We start from the raw sequence: 20,232 nt of genomic DNA, 5'->3' as shown, positions 1-20,232 counted from the left end.
ATTTTCTCATCATATAAAATATTCTCTATTAGATTAGAGAGTTAGTAATCATTTCATGTCCTGACAAAGCACCAGTTACTAATTTTCTAAACCTTTTTGTGCAAAGCTTTATCTGCAAAATAGCATGTCATATAGCTTTTTACCTTATTTTCACTCCATAATAGAGGGATCTTAGTACAATTAAAGGGATATTACATTTTACTAAGGAAAACTGAACCAATTATTAATTAATAGAAATAGCAAGTAATTTAAAAACTTCTCTATACCTCCCCTTGGTCCAACAGCATCACATTAGCAGAATTAGAAACCACACAATTGGACTTTTCCAATTAAGTAAATCTAAGCCCCTATGAGTTATGCATAATAAAGTAACAATTTAAGGTCTCACAGTCAGTGCACATACAAATCAAACAGTGACTCATTTTTCTCAAGAAAGACAATTTGAAAGATAGTGATCACAAAGTTGTGGAGTTTGAAATACTAAAAGAGGTCTGAGAAAGATTTAAAAATATAGACTTCAAATTCATAATTTTAGAAAGCTCATAACATTGATAGAAAAAAATATATAGCATTTTATTTCCTTAAAGGAATAGTTTCTCTCTTAGAGATGTCCCCAAGAGAAGAGAGGAAACAATCAAAACCATTCAGGAAGTAACTTTTATGAATTAATTTATTTCATAAGTAACAATTATGTGCTCTGAATCAGGGGCAAGGCAGGAAAAATATATAGATAGTCTCACAGAATTTCCAGTAAGGTGGAAGGCACAAGGGACCATAAAAGTTCAGTAGTCTAAGAGAGAGGAGAAGGAGAGTAGGGGACTTCAAGGGAAAACACTGAACCTCCTATTTGGAAGGAAAGGGTGGGCTTCAAAGGCTTTTTGAAGTTGAGACCTGAGGACAAGTTAGCCTGGGAAGAAACAGAAAGTGGGTGGGGCAGTGAGGTTAGGGAGGAGAGTTTTTCAGCCAAAAGAATGAGTATGTGCCAAAGGTCAGAGATCAGGAAGGCAAAAGAATAAGATTCAATGGAAGATCACTTGGAAGGAGATATGACAGGATGGGAAAGAAGGAATGGTAGGCGGTTTTCTCGCTAAACTAGAGAAATGACAAAAGCCCAGTGGGACAGTAGCAGTGGGGAGGAGAGATAGACTAATACAAGAGATATTGAGGGAACACATGGAGAGGATTTTGAGATTTATTTCATATGGAGAGTTAGTAAAAGGTAAGAGTAAAAAAAAAAAATGCTTTCCAACTATTGCTTAAGCAACACAGTGGTGTCTGGTGCTCTTTGTTAGCAAAGAAGTGCTGGGGATTAAGGAGTTATATACGGTCACATATCATCATATATTCCCTAAAAGTATGAGAAGAAAAAGAAGTGAGTAGGCCAATGAGTTTCAATTTTGAATTTTCTAAGAGCTGTATAATTGTTGTAAGATGTTCTAAAAAAAAGAATATGAATAGGGACACCTGGGTGGCTCAGTGGTTGAGAGTCTGCCTCAGGCCCAGGGTGTGATCCCGGATTGAGTTCCACATCGGGCTCCTTGCATGGAGCCTGCTTCTCCCTCTGCCTCTCTCTATGCCTCTCTCTCTGTCTCTCATGAATAAATAAATAATTTAAAAAAAATAATATGAATAAAAGAATAGTGTCAGAGGTGCCACATCACAAAATAAAACACAAAAAGAAAATGAAAATAATTGTGTAAATGAACTGAAAGATATGAGATTACACAAAGGAAAATGTAGATCAATCAGCCAGTTTGGAAGGTGAAGAAAGGAGATTTAAGTTTTAGAATATTGATTTGGCTATTAGTTAATGTTATCCGAATCTTACAAAAATCTTGCAAAAGAAAACCCAACGAGTTTCAAATTAGGTTTAAACAACCTCACTGTTAGAGGTCTTAGAATCACCTATAGTATATACTGTGAAATCCGTCCCAGAAACATTTATACTTAAGAATATGTATTCTTTTGAGATACTAGGTGATAAAACAACACAAAACAAAATTGGAAAGAGTAACACACTTTGTTAAAATGGAGATATATATCCAGTGAGACATAATTCTCCCCCTCAGGAACCTAATGAAAAATGTTTTCACATATTAAGGTAGGCTACACATATTTGTCAAAAATAAATCATGTCAAGCATAGTATCTTTCTTTGATCTTTTAGGTAGGAAAATGCAGTCTATGTTGCGTCGAAATTATTCCAGCATTGAACATTCACACTTGGCAAACAAGGATTTGGGAAATAAGGAGACTGATAACTCTCTGGCATATAAAGAATGTCAAAGAAAAAATTGGAAAATTAGATAGGCATCTGTATTAAATATAAAAAAGTAAAAGAAAGGATTATTCTTTCTGTCATGATGGCAAAAGTAAAATCACACAAGTAAATCTAATGATGTAGACTTGCTACTTTCAACTAAGTAAAGACTTTAAAGCAAATGTAAGAATTATAAAAGGATGATTGAATTAATTCTGTCAGTTATTCCACAAGTTTTAAGTACCCACTATGTACCAGGCAAGGCTCTAAGAATACAAAGGTGAAAGCTGTTAACTTTATCTTCATGGAACTTAGACTTTATCAAGTAATTGACAAGTCAACAAGCAACTGTGAGTCATGATAAAGGAAAGTCAAGGCCCTATGGAAACAAATGGAAAAAGAAATTAGCCTTATGTATCAGGGAAATCTTTCCAGAGGAAGTGAGCCTTAACTGAGATTTGTAGGATGAATATAAACTAAGCAAAGAAAAAGGAAAATACATTGCAGGCAAAGGAAACTGGACCAAGCAAGTGTCTGGTAAGAAACTCTACATGCCCTGAGCTAAAGTGTGGACAGGAAAAGGGTAATGGAAAGAGATGTAACCAACTGCAATGAATGCATCATCTATGTTTATCAGAACATACGCTCCCAGGGGGGCCTGGGTGGCTGGGTCAGATAAGCATCTGCCTTTGGCTCAGATCATGATCTCCATCTGCCATGGAGCCCCACGTTGGCCTCCCTGCTCAACAAGGAGTCTGCTTCTCCCTTTCCTTCTCCCTGCTTGTGCGCGTTTGCTCTCTGTCAAATGAAGAAAATAAAATCTTAAAAAAAAAAAAGAAAAAGAACATACACTTACACTTCCTCTTGGTTGTTTTACAGACATTAATACTTTGAGTACAACAGCATGGTTTATCGAATGCACCAGAGTGAATCCATGGTTGATTGTGTGCTTTCTTAAAACAACAACAACAAAATACTTCCAAATATCTTTCCCAATCTCATGGCTCATTTATGGCCAATTTATGACCAGTGTAGTAAATAATTAATTAATCATTAAACAGTTAATAAATCAAATATTCATATTGAGTAAATGAGACAAGAAAATAAACAGTACTTCTGTAACTTGTTAGCCAATTAGAGTATGTCTAGGTTCAGTACTTTATCATTCCCATTGCTTTGTTTTTGTTTCTTTTCCTAAAAATGAAAGGTCAATAGTAAAATCTCTTAACAATAGCCATCAAACTCCTCTAAAATAGCTTTATTTCTTCTTTAGTATCATTCACACTTTTCAATATTCATATATTCATCACATGTGGAAGGAAGAGAAGGGAAGGGAAGGGAAGGGAAGGGAAGGGAAGGGAAGGGAAGGGAAGGGAAAAAGGAAGAGAGAGAAGGAGGAGGACAGGTAGATGGGTAATTTTAGCTAAAAAATGTGTTCTGCTTTTGGTAACAATACCCAACCATTATCAGCTTAAACCAAGAAGACTGTATTTGTTTAACACATGTGGACATTTTCACTACATTCATAGCAGAAAGAAAATGCAAAGGACAGTATCAGCTTCATCCTTCCTCTTTAACAAAGGATAAATATTGCCAGAATCTTCCTAGAAGACTTACATTTATGTCTTAATGGCCAAAAATATCTCACACGATAGCACTTAGCTACAGGGAAAGCTGGAAAAATAAGTACAGCGTTTCTAAATACTATATTAGTATAAAACAGGTGGAAAGATGTTGAGAATGACTGTTGGATCTGCTATTGATTTTGAAGACTGTACAGAAAAGAATCAGAAATTTGATAAATAAATGAGCATTTCTGAACTTACAAAAAGTGGATACCTATATCCTCACCCCCTCACTGGAAAAATCTTTTAATCCCTCTGAGCTCCAAAATATTCATGAGAAAGCAGAAATAATATATATGAGGTAACCCAGCTTGTATTATAAAGATCAAATGAGATATTTTATGTAAAAACACTATATGAGCTAAGGAGAGCTATAAAATCTTATTTATTATTATGCTAGAACTATGATAGGGTAGAGATAGGAATATGAATAACCAAGTAATATACATTATGAATGATTTTGATTCAAATTTATTTCTGTTGGCTGATCTGAAGATAAAAGAGTGAAATGGATGGCTAGCTAAACCATTCAACCCAATCTAATGAGACCAACCAAGTATGGTATATTGCTTTTAGCTACTTTTTCGACCTATTTCAGTCACCACATCCAATCCCTAAGACCGAGAACAAAACCAAAAGATTTTTAAACCATATTTTTCTATAGAAAAACTGAAGCATCTACAAATATTTATTCAGAGAAACACTCACTAAAATCACATTAACAATCTTCTGACTTTTGAAAGCCTATCCTATGAAAAGAGGGTTTGAGGGTTTAAACTTTTCTATATGGCTTTAAACATTTGAGAAGAAAGATAATACATAAGCGAGTTTCATCTCAAATATAAAAGAAAAAGTTATGATAGTCAATGCAGCGAATGAAACTTTCCAAAGTCTTTGCACTTTACAGTCTTTGTTATCTACCCTTCTGAATCTAGGCAAGCTCTGTGACTGCTTGGGCCAACAGGATATAGCAGGTTGTGCCATGGAACTTCTGAGGCCAGGTCATAACAGCCTTGTTGCTTCTAGTTGGGTTTCCCACAATGCTTGCTCTTATAACCCAGCCACCAAGCTATAAGAAGCTCAAATCATCTGGCAAGGCTAAAAGTAGATACTCTAGTGTTGAGTCAGCTGAGCTCTCAGACAACAGGCAGCTCCAACTCCCAGTCTTGGCATGTGCCTTCTCAGACATCCAACTCGCAAATATTCTGATGTCTCTGGATTCCTACATGTACATGTGAGGAGCCCAAGTGACAATCACACATGTGAGCTCATTCAACATGAGGAAAACGAAAGACAATGATGCAGTTATGCAACAAGAGAGAATCAGAACAAAGATGAATACATGTAGAAAATGCTTTTTCATAAGGCATCAGTTTTTTTAATTGTACTGAGTGCTTACTATAGGTCAGACACTGTTCTGAAGAACTGTATATGCAAGATGGCATTGGGTTTTCACATAATCATCTCAGATAGATGCAATTATTATCTCCATTTTACAGATGGAAAAATTGAGATGTGCAGAACTTGAGTATAATGGTCACCTAGCTAGAAAAACCTTAACTTACATTAAATGAGGCCTCCTTCAATCGCAAGAATGGTAAGAAGTTACTTTGAGTATACAAAGAACTAAGTGTTAGATTCTCATTTCCAGCGTGGGTGATTTCTATGCCTGCCACAAGGAGGAGGAAGGGGTGAAGAGATGGCGAGAGAAGGATTACAAAGAGGGTAGGTCACATATATGTTTTACATCATAATTAGTATGCAGTTATGTCAAGAGTAGTTTGAAGTGGTCCTTCATTCATTAATTTATTCAACAAAACTTTAGTGAGCTTTTAATAAGTACCAGTCATTATTTAGATTCAGAAGCTAGTGAGGCAGAAAAAAACCAAAACAAAACAAAAAACACCCAGTGCCCACGCCCTCAAAGAGCTCACAATCTTGAGTATGGGGTTTCCTTTTAGGGAATATAACTAGAAAGACAAGAGAACCAAACCACATGGAGAAACTATTGAAGACAGATTCAAGAATTAGAAGAGTTGAAATAGAAAGCTGTTAAGCTTCTTCTTAGTCCCCCAAATTTACGATCGTACTTTGCAAAGGATGCATACTCACTTTTAATGGTCTGATAATCTAGGTCACGTAGACACAGGTCTCTTTATGGGGAAAAAATGTGGGTGATGTCTTTGAATCCCAGTGAACTTCCTGTGAATTGAATCAGAGATATTAGTTTGTAGGGTGTTTCACCACCAGATTGCTCTTTCCTCCCCAGACTAGGCTGACCTCAGAACCAAATGACATATTTCTTCTTCGTCTCTGCACTGCCACATAAGTCCCTAATGACACCACAGCTAAAGAACAAGGAGACTCAAATAATGTCTATTTTTGGAGGAAACTCGGGCTTTATCACTTTGTTGAAGGTGACATGGGAAAGTAGGGCAGGACTAATCACAGGTAAGATTGGATTTAAAAAAGGAAAAAAAAAAAAAACCTTTTCATAAAACAGAGAATGTTATAACAGAAATGAATCACAGAATTTGTAGGCAAGGGTAAGAAATCATTACTAACAGAACCAAATCTTCAATAAGAGCAGTAAGAGATCTTTCTACAATGAAATAAGATATTTTTAAGAAATAGCTTTGAACTGTTTTAGTTCTTTTTAAAGTAATTCCTAAACCCTCCCCACCCTCTCAATGAATAAAATATTGTATTTCAGCTCATCTGAAGTGCATGAACTGTGTTTCCTAGGCAAAATACTGTTTTCCATGACCTAAAGTTAATTTCATTTGAAGGGGCTTTCCTAATAACTCAGAAAGTTTAAAAAAATGTTAACTTCCGTTTTCACAAGACCCTTTGATTCAAGTTACGGCAGCTTTTAAAAAGCCAAGTTTCAGAAAGGAAATGTTACCATGAATGCTGCCGACACAGGGCTGAGCTCCCCAAGGAGCCGAGACAATTCTTGTCAATGCTCTAAGGTAAAATTTCTTTTACTTAATCTGTATTTTTTTTTTTTTTATCATTTTTGGTGAACCTGATTCTCATTCCATTCCACATCCTTTGAGGCATTTTTATTCAGAGGGCTCTCACTGACTTCATTAAGAGGAACTGTGAAGTGCAGCTCCACTTGGCCCTGAAAGCTTCTATTGCCTTAAGAAGCACAGGAGCACGCTGTAGGCAGTTAATGTAGCATCCGTAAGCACAATGCTTTGACAGCCACTATAGATAGAGAAATATTTTTATCTCCCTTGATTTTTTTCCCTTAACTCTGTCTGATGAGTCTTCTCCAATTTGCAAAAATAAGAGACTTTATTACTTTGTCACATTTTTTGAACTTTTTCCACATGTAGGTAGTATTTGCATGCCATATGTACTAGGTAGGCATTTTTTTTCTCCTTTTCTTTTTTGCAGGTTACCTCAGTGTGTTAGTCAGCTGGTACTCTGTGTTTGAGAGGAGCTAAAGAAATACGAGAGAGTAATCCAAGCCCAGGCTTGATCCTTACCCTCCGGAAATAAAGACAGTCCCTGAGATCTATCTCAGTGTGAGCTCTGAACTAACAGGGTAAGAGAGCAACTGTTTATGCTTAAGAATGCTTAGGGAACACCTTGCAGGATCCTCTGCTCTGGAGAATTCCAAATACCTAGAATGATTCCCAACATGCAAAGACCACAATGTAGACAATTCAAACATCCAACACAGTCAGATTCCTCAAATATCAGGCTACGGTGGATAAGAATCTACCAGGGTTGGACCTTCCAAGGCCAACATTACAGGATCTCATTTCTAGGTCTGCCTTGGATTTCTGTCATTCTTTAAGGAATAGCTTAGTAGCAAAATTTCTCTGTTAGGTGTTTCTTTGCCCCCTGTGCAGCTAGCTAGGAGCCATATACTGTTTACTGATATCCACAATATGGCAGTAATTTGCTTGTTCTAATGGAAGCACATTATGGCGCTAAGAGAGTATATTGTATATTCAGTCATTATTAGTCTATGAAAGCAGAATGATCGTCACCCAGGCTACTAATACCTGGCATTTTGCTACACACTTTATGTGTCTTAGCTCATTTATCCTTGCGAAACACGGATGACCAGGCATTCTCAGCTCCGTGGTTCATGCACACAGATGCACCCATACACGTGGATATGCATATACACAGAAGAGCCTCAGGAAGAATAAATGTTTGCCATATTTTAACCATAATAATTGCAGAGTGAGCATTTAAGTTTGTCTAGCAGACTTTTGAGCCCTTTCTTTTCTGGGATTCTGTCCTACTTTAAATGTTAGATTTTCTGAAGGTAACTCAACTTCTTTAGAACTTAGCTTATTCATCCATAAAATGAAGATAAAATATATTTGCCTATGCAATTGCTGTAACTGGAATAACACATACATAAGCCAGTCCTCACCAGTCCTAGGACATAGTCCTCAACAAATATTAGCTCACTTCTCTTTATTTTCTTTTACCGAATGGCTATAGTATTTCCTAGTATACTCCCACTGAGTCTCTTCCAACAATTTTAAAGTAAGACCAAGAGCAGAAGCCATTCACAGAGAGTATCTATACATGGAAGATACATATTTCAGGATATGTACTTTCATTATTTCAAAGGCCCATCATTTTCATTCAGTCAGTCAGTTTTGAGCTAGACAAGCCTTCATTGGTTCCAGACTCCTTGTTGCTGGCAATGGAGCCAGAAAGATTAAAACATAGGCCCCCCATCTAAAAAGCCAGTGATTGCTGACATTTAGAGTTCAAGGCAGAGACCTCTGTAACACAACTGGGAATTCTCAGAGAAAAAACCTAAGTCTGTCTGGAACCTAAACCTAATCTGTCTGGAAAGGTTTGGGGGAAGACATGTATGAGCTGAGAGTAGGAATAGGAATTAGCCGGATAACCCAGAGGAAAGGTCCTGCTGGCATGAACATGAGCAAGACTGGGAATCTGGGAGCTCCAGGTAATCCATCTGTAAGGACAGCTCAGTACTCATCTCTGAAGATATGGTCATCAATTAAAAATGTAGTGTCCAAAATGCCATGTGGCCCCATATTGATTTGGGCTGGCTTCTTCCTAACCAAGTCAACAGCAAGAGTTCAGACAGTGAGAAATGCCTCAAGTTGTGTAGAGTAGCAATACTTGGTAATCAGCCCATTAGAAGGAAGGTAGTCACTCATCTAAATGGGACTTTTAGTCACCTTACTACTTGGAAAAGATTCCCATCTTTACCTTGTTTGGCAAGGAGAAGTAAAAGATATAAGAGAATCAAGGGCAAAATTACTCTCCTTCAGGGAAGTAAAATAGCAGAGGAAATGTAATCAAAAGCCTAATGACAAGGCTCATCTGCAGAAGGCACTGGTTCCACTAGACTGCCAGACCCATCCCATGCATCGGTGGTGCAGGCTAGATGCCTAAGTCCTCACTTAGCTAGCTTGCTGGCCTGCGTCATCTGTTATGCTGCCTTGAAAAGTAAAGGATACAGTATTTGAAGCAAAAACAAACCAGAAAGTCTTGGGCTTTAGATTCAGACACAGACACAAATCCCAATGTGGCCAGCTTCTCTGTGTGCCCTTGAGTATGCTACTACCACCATCTTCAAGCCTCATCCATAAAATAAGCTTCAGGGTCTATATCACAGGGATGTTGGGAGTAGCAGACATAGATAGAAAAGAGCATTACAAACTAAAAAGCATTGCATATTAACATAAAATATATTATTCAGGGGTGCCTGGGTGGCTGGGTTAAACATCTGTCTTTGGGTCAGGTCATGATCCTAGGTTCCTGGGATCGAGCCCCCATATCAGGCTCCCTGCTCAGTGGCGAGTCTATTTTTCCCTCTCCCTCTGCCACTTTGTCTGCTTGTGTGCTCTCTCTCTCTCTCAAATAAATAAAATCTTTATATATATATATATATATATATATATATATATATATTTCAAATTTGACTACTTTATATATAGGTATTGCAATTTGTACATTTTAAATAAAAAATAGTATATCTACAAAATACTTATTTTGAGAATTTGGTTAGAAAAAATTGACTACGGATATACCAAATGTTTAAACAACACTTATGGTTTACTTGATTTTTTAATAAAGTCATCTACTCTGAGCATTAGAACAAATTCAGTTTTCATTGTAGTTCTTCACTGCAAAGTTAGCTCTTCTATTTCCTAACTTTAGTTATTTCTCTGATTTGGTTTTCAGCAGTTGTAATGCTTTTTGTTTGCTAACTTAGCTTTTTTAATATAACTGGAATGTCTAAGATCAAATCGATATATTCATAACAATGTCTCCACGCTGTTTTATAATATCATAAATGACAAGAAAAACTTGCAGTTTAAAAAAATTGATTTTTAAGAGTTAGATTTAGACCTTCAAATTTTCCTATTATTGGCTTGATGCTTCTGAATGTAATACATCAGTAATGATATTTAAAAATCATTTCAAAAAAAATTAAAATTTAAAAAAATAAAACTCATTCCAAGTTTATATACTTCCTTGACACAGACTAGCCCTAGGCAAACTTAACCATATCAGATGTCTCCTTAAATGCCTTTAAAGGGTCCATTGTCTTCATGATCAAATCCAAGCTCTTTAGCCTGGAAATCAAGGTCCTCCCCATCATCAGTCCCTTATTGCCTTTCAGCTCATCTCTGCCACTAAAGAGCCAACATCCTGGAACCCCATCCTGAAGTCCCAGAAGTGCTATGCTCCTTTTTCCTCCTTGAATTTGTTTTGATTGCTCTCTCTCCTATAAAGTCATCCTTTCCATCACCCATTTCATATATATCTGGAAAATGCCTTCCATGTATAAACCTCCAAGAATGCCATCAATGGCATCAACCCACTCAATCTCTTTTCTTGCTCTCATTCAACTCAACCTGCCTCTGTGTAGCATTTTTCTGACAAACTCTTACTAGGGTAGCAAGGTAACCACAGTCAGTCCCAGTCCTACATGCTTTATTGCCATACCTCTCCTGAAAGCTCAACACAAATCCCAAGGAAAACTCTGATTGGCCCATGTTAGCTCAGGAGCACATTCTGGAACCAGTCGTTTGGCCATGGGATGGGAGAACTTTCATTCTTACTTGTCTCAGTCATAACACAGCCACTTAGGTAGGAAGGAAACATCAATACCACCTAAAATCTGTAAAACATTGTGAAAGAAAGGGAAAGCAGTTCTAGTCCTCCAAAAGAAGGTACATTAACATGACAAAAATCACATGTAAGTCATATGTACTCACACATACACATAAAGATACAGAATCACTTCTTTTCTGAGTTCAATCATGTGTCTATCCCAAGGAATTAAGTACCTCCTACTTTCTGTTATAGGTATCTCTCAAAAACAAATAGGTACCAACAAAAGAATAGGTATCAACAAATTTTTTTTTTCTTTCTACTGCATCTGCTTATTGGACGAAGGGTCCAACATTTAAAAAATAGTTTAGGAGCACCTGGGTGGTTCAGTCGGTTGAGCATCTAACTCTTGGTTTTGGCTCGGCTCATGATCTCAGGCTTATGACATCAAGGCCCCCATTGGACTCTACACTCAGCAGGGAGCCTGTTTGAGATTCTTTCCCCCGTCTCTCTACCCCTCCCTTGTTCTCTCTCTCTCACTCTCTCTCTTGCTCTCTCTCTCTCTCTTACATAAATAAATCTTTTAAAAATGAAATTAAGGGATCCCTGGGTGGCGCGGCGGTTTGGCGCCTGCCTTTGGCCCGGGGCGCGGTCCTGGAGACCCGGGATCGAATCCCACGTCTGGCTCCCGGTGCGTGGAGCCTGCTTCTCCCTCTGCCTGTGTCTCTGCCTCTCTCTCTCTCTGTGACTATCATGGATAAATAAAAAAAAAAAAAAAAAAATCAAAAAAAAATGAAATTAAAAATAGTTTAATATCTAAAATTAGAAATCCAATGGTAGTAGATAGCTACAATTTGGAAGGACTTTAAAAAAGCATTTTTTTCTGAAAGTAATAGTTTCACAGTGTGAAAATGAGTGATTGTAGCATGAAAATTAACAAAATCAAAGTTACAACACACAGCAAGCACAGGTCATAAATATTCCTAAAAGAAAACTTCATTATTGGAGAAAGACAGGCAGAAGAAGGAGAAGAGGAAGGGGAGAAAAAGGGGGAGGAAATTAGGAAAGGAAAGCAGAAAGAGGCGGGAAACAACAGGACAATTAGAGAAAAGCAAAAGAAATTTTTGAGGACTAGATTTTGTTCTCTCCTTATACCACATACCAAACCTAAAACCTCGTGGTGCTATGTTCATGGCTGTTTTAAATATCTTCGAGACCAAGGTTATAGGAATCTGTTTCTTGGGTACTGGAAATAAGAAAAATAAATCCTTCCCCATGTACAAAGATTAACTACATAGTTTAGCATGGTTTTCTAAGGCAGCAGGATTTCGCTGGTATGCAAATGGAAATCTTCTTTTTTGCATGAATCACCCCAAAAGTACTCAATACAACTTAAAATTCTTCTTTGTAAATCATATGAATCTTATGAAATATGCTTCTGACTTAGAGAACCATTTCCTAAGGGCTACCATATGACCAGAGTGTGGAGCAGATGTTATCAAACAGATGAAGACAACATTTTAAGGCTCAGAACAGGCTGTGATAGTTAGAGTAGCAAAGCCCTATTGGATTTCTGTAAGCAAGCACCAGGAAAGGAAAATGCTTTCTGCTAAGTGGTCCACTAGGCTTTTTAGTTAGGTGAGCATTTATACTCCTAGGGCATAGTCTCTGGAAGTAAATAAGTTAAAATCCCTGATTCAGTTAGGAAGATGCAAAAGTGATCCACTTATAATTTAGGGGAAACAATTAGAAGCCAGGCCTGAGATTCGATTGGAACTTAGTCTTTATTGATCTGTATGTAAACTATATGCTGAGCGTGGTCAGCCAAGCTGTGTCTGTAAGGGTCTCTTCAAATACAGCTTGTTATGCTTTACTCTGGGAAGCCATGTGGCGAGCCTGTAACCGTGTAATCACACTGTAAAAAGGCTTTGACTGCTGAATATATTTAAGATACTTGCTGAAAATGCCTCTAAGAGGAGCTCCCTACCTAACCTTGCTAAAGATTTCCTTAGCTGATGCTGTCCGTTGTCCTGATTTATAGGTGTTGCCTTGATTCTTTCACGTGTAGCTGTGAAGTCTGAGCATCTCCAAGCTCAACAGTTACAATGTGGAACACATCTTGAAATGTGGGCCATGACAGCGTTTTTGTCCATGAGGTAAATTACTCATTTTAAATCAAATTGAAGGAGAATCAAAACATAAATGTCAGGGGTGTATTCTCCAACTTCTATTAACTTTTGTTTGAACTTGAGTCCCCTACATTCTCTGATATCTTCCTTTTCTTTATCACTCATGACACCAAAATGGATCTGAACTTAAGCCCTGCCACATGTTCTCTCCTGTTATGTGACATAAAAATCACGTGACATCAACATTGTTGCCAACCACCGAGCTTCTCAGTTTGATACCTACGTAGAATCTCAAAGCGCACAAGATAACAACCGCAATGGCAATAGCCCTGCCTTCCCTTCTGCAGTTTTCCTAGCAGGGTCCCACCACGTATCAAAAATTGAGATTTAACACAGGCAACTTCAGTCTTTCCCATCTCACCTGTTTCTTCTCCTTTTCAGGTGTTAGACTCTCGTTTTTTCCTTGGTCTTTTTACTTCCAAGATTTTATTTAAATTCAACTTAGTTAACATATAGTGTAGTATTGGTTTCAAGAGTGGAATTTAGTAACATTTATATACAGCACCCTGTGCTCACCACAACAGGTGCCCTCCTTAATACCCATCCCCCCACCCCTCTCCCCTCCAACGACCCTCTGTTCTCTATGGTTAAGAGCTTTCCTTCTCTCTCTCTCTATTTTGTTTCTCAAATTCCACATATGACTGAAATAATACAGTATTTGTCTTTCTTTGACTGACATATTTCACTTAGCATAATACACTCTAGTTCTGTCCACATTGTTGCAAATGGCAAGATTTCATTCTTTTTGGTGGCTAATATTTCATTGAGTATATATACCACTTCATTTTTAAAAAAGATCTCATTTATTTATGAGCAATGGGAGGAGGAGAGGAAGGAGCAGAGGGGTAGTGAGAAGCAGACCCCTTGCTGACCAGGAAACCTAAAGTAGGGCTCAATCTCAGGACCCCAGGATCATGTCCGGAGTCAAAGGCAAAAACTTAATGAACGGAGCCACCGAGGTGCCCATACCACTTCTTCTTTATCCATGCATCAATTGATGGACATGTGAGCTCTTTCCATAATTTGACTATCATTGATAGTGTTGCTATAAACATTGGGGTGTGTGTGCCCCTTTGAATCAGCACTTTTCTATCCTCTAGATAAATACCTAGTAGTGCACCTGCTGGGCTATAGGACAGTTCTATTTTTAACGTTTTTTAAAAAATATATTTTATTTATTTAATTGAGAGAGAGAGGGGGAGCACAAGCAGGGGGAGTGACAGAGGGAGAGGGAGAAGCAGGCTCCCTGCTGAGCAGAGAGCCCAAAATAGAGCTTGATCCTAGGACCCCAGGATCATAACCTGAGGTAAAGGCAGACGCTTAATCAATTAAGCCACCCAGATGCCCCTATGCAGAAGCTTTATCTTGATGAAGTCTCAATAGTTCATTTTTGCTTTTGTTTCCCTTGCTTCCAGAGATGTGTCTAGTAAGAAGTGGCTGTGGCCAAGGTCAAAGAGGTTGCTGCCTGTGTTCTCCATTAGGATTTTAGTGGATTCCCGTCTCACATTTAGGTCTTTCACCATTTTGAATTGATTGTAGTGTATGGTATAAGAAAGTGGTCCCATTTCATTCTTCTGCAAGTCTCTGTCCAAAAAGATTGTCTTTTTTCCATTGGATATTTTTTCCTGAATTGTTGAAGATTAGTTGACCATATAGTTGTGGGTCCATTTCTAGGTTTTCTATTCTGTTCCATTGATCTATGGGCCTCTTTTTGTGCCAGTACCATATTATTTTGATGACTACCACTTAGTAATACAGCTTGAAGTCCAGAATTGTGATGCCTCCAGCTATGGTTTTCTTTTCCAACATTACTTTTTCTATCTGGGGTCTTTTCTGTCAGGTGTTTAACTCATTTTTGCTGTGGATTCTATCTTAGTATTATTTATTCTCAGTAGAGTATAGTTTTGTTGAAAGACATTTTAGCCACCAAAAAACTGGTTTGTAAGTCATGTAGGAAATTGAAGCTTATTCTATCCAGGTCTTTAAGAATCTCACTGCTTGCCCTATTGTTTAAGATTCTCCAAAGTTCAAAAATGAAAGGAAAAATATGTAAAAATACACAGTTTAAGCCTAGCTCATATATTTTCCTACTTGGTTCCCATATCTATGTAAGATTGTCCTTAACTCACCAAAAAGCTGTGTACATGTTCAGAGTTTTAAGTGGAATTATCAGCACATTACAAAACAATGTATTTGCATTGTCAAAGACACAGCTCCCCTTGCTTCCATACTTTATTATGTAACCAGATTTTGTTCTCTGCTCTCTCAAGTTTAAAGCAAAAAAATGAAAAAACTATGTTATCTTATTAGGAAATATATGTCCCACCACAGCAAAGTGGAAATTGCTCTTACCTTAATAACTCCATTTACCCTTTTAGAGAGAGAATAGATTTTTTTGTGGAAGAATCTTGTAAGCCACTTGATCTGGAATGTATGACCCTGAGAATATGTGTGCCAGCAGGACAAGCTGCAACAAAGCTGAAGGTTGAACAAACCTCCTTGGGACAAGGGAAATATTTTGATTCTCTCTTCTACAGAAGGATGAAAACATTGGGGGAGAAGGAGGGAATAGAGAGAGAAGGAAGCCGACAAGAGGGCAAGAAATAAGCTGAGATGGAGAAGGACTTAGATGGGGAGGGTCACTAGAAATTTCTGGGAAATAAAGAGACAAAAAGAATATTTTAAGGTGCTGAGTCTCAATCTGAAATTATTTCCATTATAAATACCCTTTATATCTTCCCATACCTCCCCAACTCTACAATTCTTGCAGATACTTTTGTGTGAGGGGTGTATAATGGGAAAATTTGGGCAAAGGTCTACTTCTTGTCTACTGAAATGCCATTAAAATGAATGCATACAGCAGAGTGCCTGGGTGGCTCAGTCAGTTAAGCATCTGGCTCTTGATTTCAGCTCAGCTCATGATCTCACAGTTGTGAGATCAAGACCCACTCAGGCTCTATGTTCCGAGGAGAATCGGCTGGAAACTCTCTTTCTCTCTCTCTCCACCCCTCTACCGGCATGTGCGTTCATGCTATGTCTTTCTCTCAATCTCTCTCTCAAATAAATAAATAAACAAATCTTTATAAAAAGAAGTGAATGCTTACAGGAAAAGGGAAGGAAAAGTAGATAGAGTGGGAAAACATGGGCACCGCACTTCCCTCGACTTGCAGAAGCCCTGAGCACTGCCTTGGCTTCCATTAGGTATGAACAGATGTCCAAACAAGTTTAAAGAAGTCAGAAAATCCCAGTTAACATGTAAGGTATCTCATTCCTAGCTGGAAACTTCCATCCATTAGTTTCAAGAAAACAAAACCAATAAACAGCAACAATACAACACTATGGTGCCTTGCCTGGCTGAGAAGGGCACTTGCTTACACTTGTTGGTGTTTATGACAATTCTAACAGAGGCTAAATAAGCAATGGCCTGAAAAATGTCACAATGACTTTATGAACCTATAAAAATTAATCCCAACAGATACAATATATACCTAAGCAGCCAGGTCTTTTTTTAAAGATTTATTTATTTGAGAGAAAGAGAGAGAGAGAGTGTGAGAGAGAGAGAGAGAATGAACAGGAGGGGCAGAGGGAAAGGGAGAGAAAATCTAAAGCTGATTCCACACTGAGCATGGAGCCTGATGTGGGGCTTGATCCCATGAGCCTGAGAATAGGAACAGAGCCAAAACCAAGCGTCAGACACTTAACTGATTGCACCACACAGGTACCCCAACAGACAGGTATTTCTAAGCAATTGAGATTATACTAAGAAAACAATCAATTATTAAGTGGGTCATTTTTATCACCATCAACTATGTCACACTCAGTTTAGATATGCATCATAAAACGTTTTATCAAGTACAGAAACAAACAGAAGTTCATGGAAAAATTAAGGAGAATTTTTTTTTTCTTTTGGTCAGAAGTACAGAGTTTAGTTAATATTCTTTGAATTAATTAAAAAATTTACTATTTGAGGATTTGTGATCTCCAGCAACTATGACATAATGCAGGGAGAGAAAAGCTACCTCTTAGTCACTCCATAAAATAGGAAAATTAGAGATGCAAAACACTGACTCACTAGTAAAGGATTCAAGGTAGGAAAAAAAAGAAAACATACCCACCCCATTGACACACTTATTCCATTCTTTCTAATGCAGAGGAGTTATAAGGCTTCTTAGACAAGGGCTATAAAATACTGAGAGCTCCCCAGAGGAGGGAGTAGCCTAGGAACAAGGTTTTATTAATTGCAGGGTTTATTAAGCATGAATCAATTCTCTGTGCCCCCTCATATAACTTAGGCTCACTATTCGTTTATAGGAATTTTAGGTCCAGAATAATTTTTATAAGCCTTTATCTTTCAGGGCAGATGGAGACTGGGATGGGGAGTAGTTCTCTATATTTTTTCCTATGAATGAATATTTTATGCTTCATAATATCTTTTCCTTCACAGTGAATTTTTTCCTACTTTTGTTTTCCTTAGTCCTTTTTTAATGTGTTAAGTTTCAAGAAAAGAAAAGAGAAAAAAAGAAAAGAAAAACAAGCCCAGGTTGTTTTCCATTGCAAGAATTATGTTCTGTTCATATTTGCATCCTCAGTGCCTAGCACAGTAACATAGTATATAATAGATGTTTAATAAACATTTTCTGAGTGAATTCCTAAATTATCCACTGGGCCCATATGCTGGCTGTGTTCTGTTTTTCTCCCAGATTTAATTTAAATCCTCTTCCATTGAGCTCCGTGTCTTGGGAATGAAGCTGACTAATATGAAATATATCAATGGAGTCCTTTGCCTGGTGACTTATTTATGATTTTGGTCAATGGAAAGCACCAGGGAAGACCAAAGGGTGGGGATAGCCTGAATATGTATTTTCCATGCTCAGACCCTGACAGGTTACCATCAAAGACCACAGTGCCCTCTTCCTTGGTCTGAGTTCTAGAAAATACTTCCTCTCATATCCTTTCAAGCCTTGGGGTAAATAGGACTCCAAACTGCTGCTAGCCTCAGGGGATTTTGGATTACCTTACAGAAATCCTAAACCTTGTGCAGACTTAGGCAGTGGTTCCTTAATTAAACTCTCCTCAATTACCGAATTGATTGCTGTATCTGTTTCCTGCTGGGACCCTAATACAGCCTTATAACTTATAAAATACTATCAAAGTTCAAATGGTAATGAAATGAAAACTTCAACTCTGAATATTTTTTTAAAAATGATAGCTGAGTCTGTTGATCATCTGCATACCTCAGGCTCTTTTTTTTTTTTTAATTGAAGACAGATCAGTTTTCATTTCTTTTCCTGAGTAAATGTTTAACCAGTTTTATTGAGCTAGGAACCACGTGGAAACTTTGTTCTGATAAAGGTGCTCAGAGGTGTTTTGTAGCTAGTAGCTACAATAGCTATGAAAATATCTTTCTTTTTAAAATATGCATTAAATGATACTTCTGTGAAATTCTGGATTAAATAAAAGAATAAGAAAAAAATTATATTAAATATATGGTTAAGCAGAGTTATTTAGATCATTTTACTTTACAGCAAAATTTTACTAACTGCCCATTTATATTGCAAATAAGGAAAATAAATGAAACATAGAGCTCTAAATCTCCTTAAATCACTGTGAACTATGTTTTATTACACATGATTGAATCAATGTGATAATGTTTGTATTTTAAGTGTCTATATATAACACAATAAAATATACATGTAATAAAGAGAATAACATTTTTTCTAAATACCTAACGCCCTGAATTTTTCTCTTAAGTAATTCATTACTTGAGTGGAATTTATCCTTTTTTATTTTTTTTTAAGATTTTATTTATTTATTCATGAGAGACACAGAGAGAGAGGCAGAGCCATAGGCAGAGGGAGAAGCAGGCTCCCCGGAGGAAGCCTGACACAGGACTCATCCTAGGCCCAAGACCTGAGCCAAAGGAAGATGCTCAACCACTGAGCCACCCACGTGCCCCTTGAGTGGAATTTATTCTGTATGTCATATCTTCAATGTGTGGTAAGATAACAAATTAAAATTCATATTGCTTTTTTGTTAAATAAAAGATTTTATCTTTTAAAAATCTTTTCCAAGATCTTTATTTTTTTAATATATCAGAATAAAAAGAGAATAATTGCATTTTTCCATTCACCTTCATTCTAGTTTTCCCAACTCAAATATGAAAATAAATAATGAGATGTGTATGTGTGGGGGGAGTGGATATAAGGAAGAAAAAAACTAGGGAACAAAGCTGCCAAAGTATTATTTCCTTCCTTTCCTCCTTGGATATCAACATTGGTATTCTCCATGCCAAAGGGAAGTTTCTTAAATGGAGGATTATAGCTGGATTGGATTAAATTCAAAATGCCCTTCAGCATAACACTCTGGTTTTTATGTGGATGAAAGGACAGATCCCTCTTCCTGGATTATCATTTTTTTCCCACTTGCTAGTGCGTTTTGGCAGAGTGAGAAGTGGAGTGGTAAGCATGGTGGTACTCATAGCATCATCAATGATAAAATGGCTTCTTAACTCAGTTTTTCTCTTTTTCCTTTCTTTCTGAGTTCCTCTCTTTTCCACTTGCTTTTGCACACTGTTCTGTGAACTTCTTGTTCTCACTAAACCTCTTAGCCCAGACAGAAATACTTATTAGGGTGACTTCAGGACATCAACCTGGAAGCAAACACCAGAACACTGGTATCTCATACAGGTGCATACTATCATTAAAACACCCACTACCTGACTCTCTGGCATTTTTCTAGTGCCAATCACTTATCATCTCATAAATTAAGTTCTATCTCTTCTTCTGGAAATGTCTTGTATACAGTTGCCAAACCGAGTTTCCTAAGAGCCCAATTTTATAATATGAGAAAACAAAGTGGTTCTCCATTGTTCACTGCTTCTAACCCTAACTTTTCTATGTAAATCTTCCCAAAGCTGTTGGATTTGATTGTTTTTTCAATGCCCAAGTAGTCAATACTCTTGCTCTAGTTATATCAGACCCAAGAATACTATCTAACTCTTAATGTCAACCAAAGCTATATTCACCCCTGCTTATACTGGTCTACTGTCTTTTCTATCAGTTTGTATCTATTTTCCTTTTATATTT

The 20,232-nt window shown here is 37.3% G+C and overlaps 1 long non-coding RNA gene across 4 annotated transcripts in view; it reads right to left on the bottom strand.

Annotated features, from left to right (window-relative positions):
• Nucleotides 1-20,232, bottom strand: part of LOC140632707 (uncharacterized) — a 668,295-nt gene that overhangs the window by 338,633 nt on the left and 309,430 nt on the right. For all 4 annotated transcript variants that reach the window (XR_012030354.1, XR_012030353.1, XR_012030351.1 and 1 more), the window contains one exon: nt 5,997-6,086. This is a non-coding gene — a long non-coding RNA (uncharacterized lncRNA). The remainder of the gene's footprint in view (nt 1-5,996; nt 6,087-20,232) is intronic.

The sequence above is a fragment of the Canis lupus genome, chromosome 4 (genome assembly GCF_048164855.1).
Source record: "Canis lupus baileyi chromosome 4, mCanLup2.hap1, whole genome shotgun sequence".
In the NCBI taxonomy this organism is placed as follows: domain Eukaryota; kingdom Metazoa; phylum Chordata; class Mammalia; order Carnivora; family Canidae; genus Canis; species Canis lupus.
This window is presented reverse-complemented; position numbering and strand designations above follow the sequence as displayed.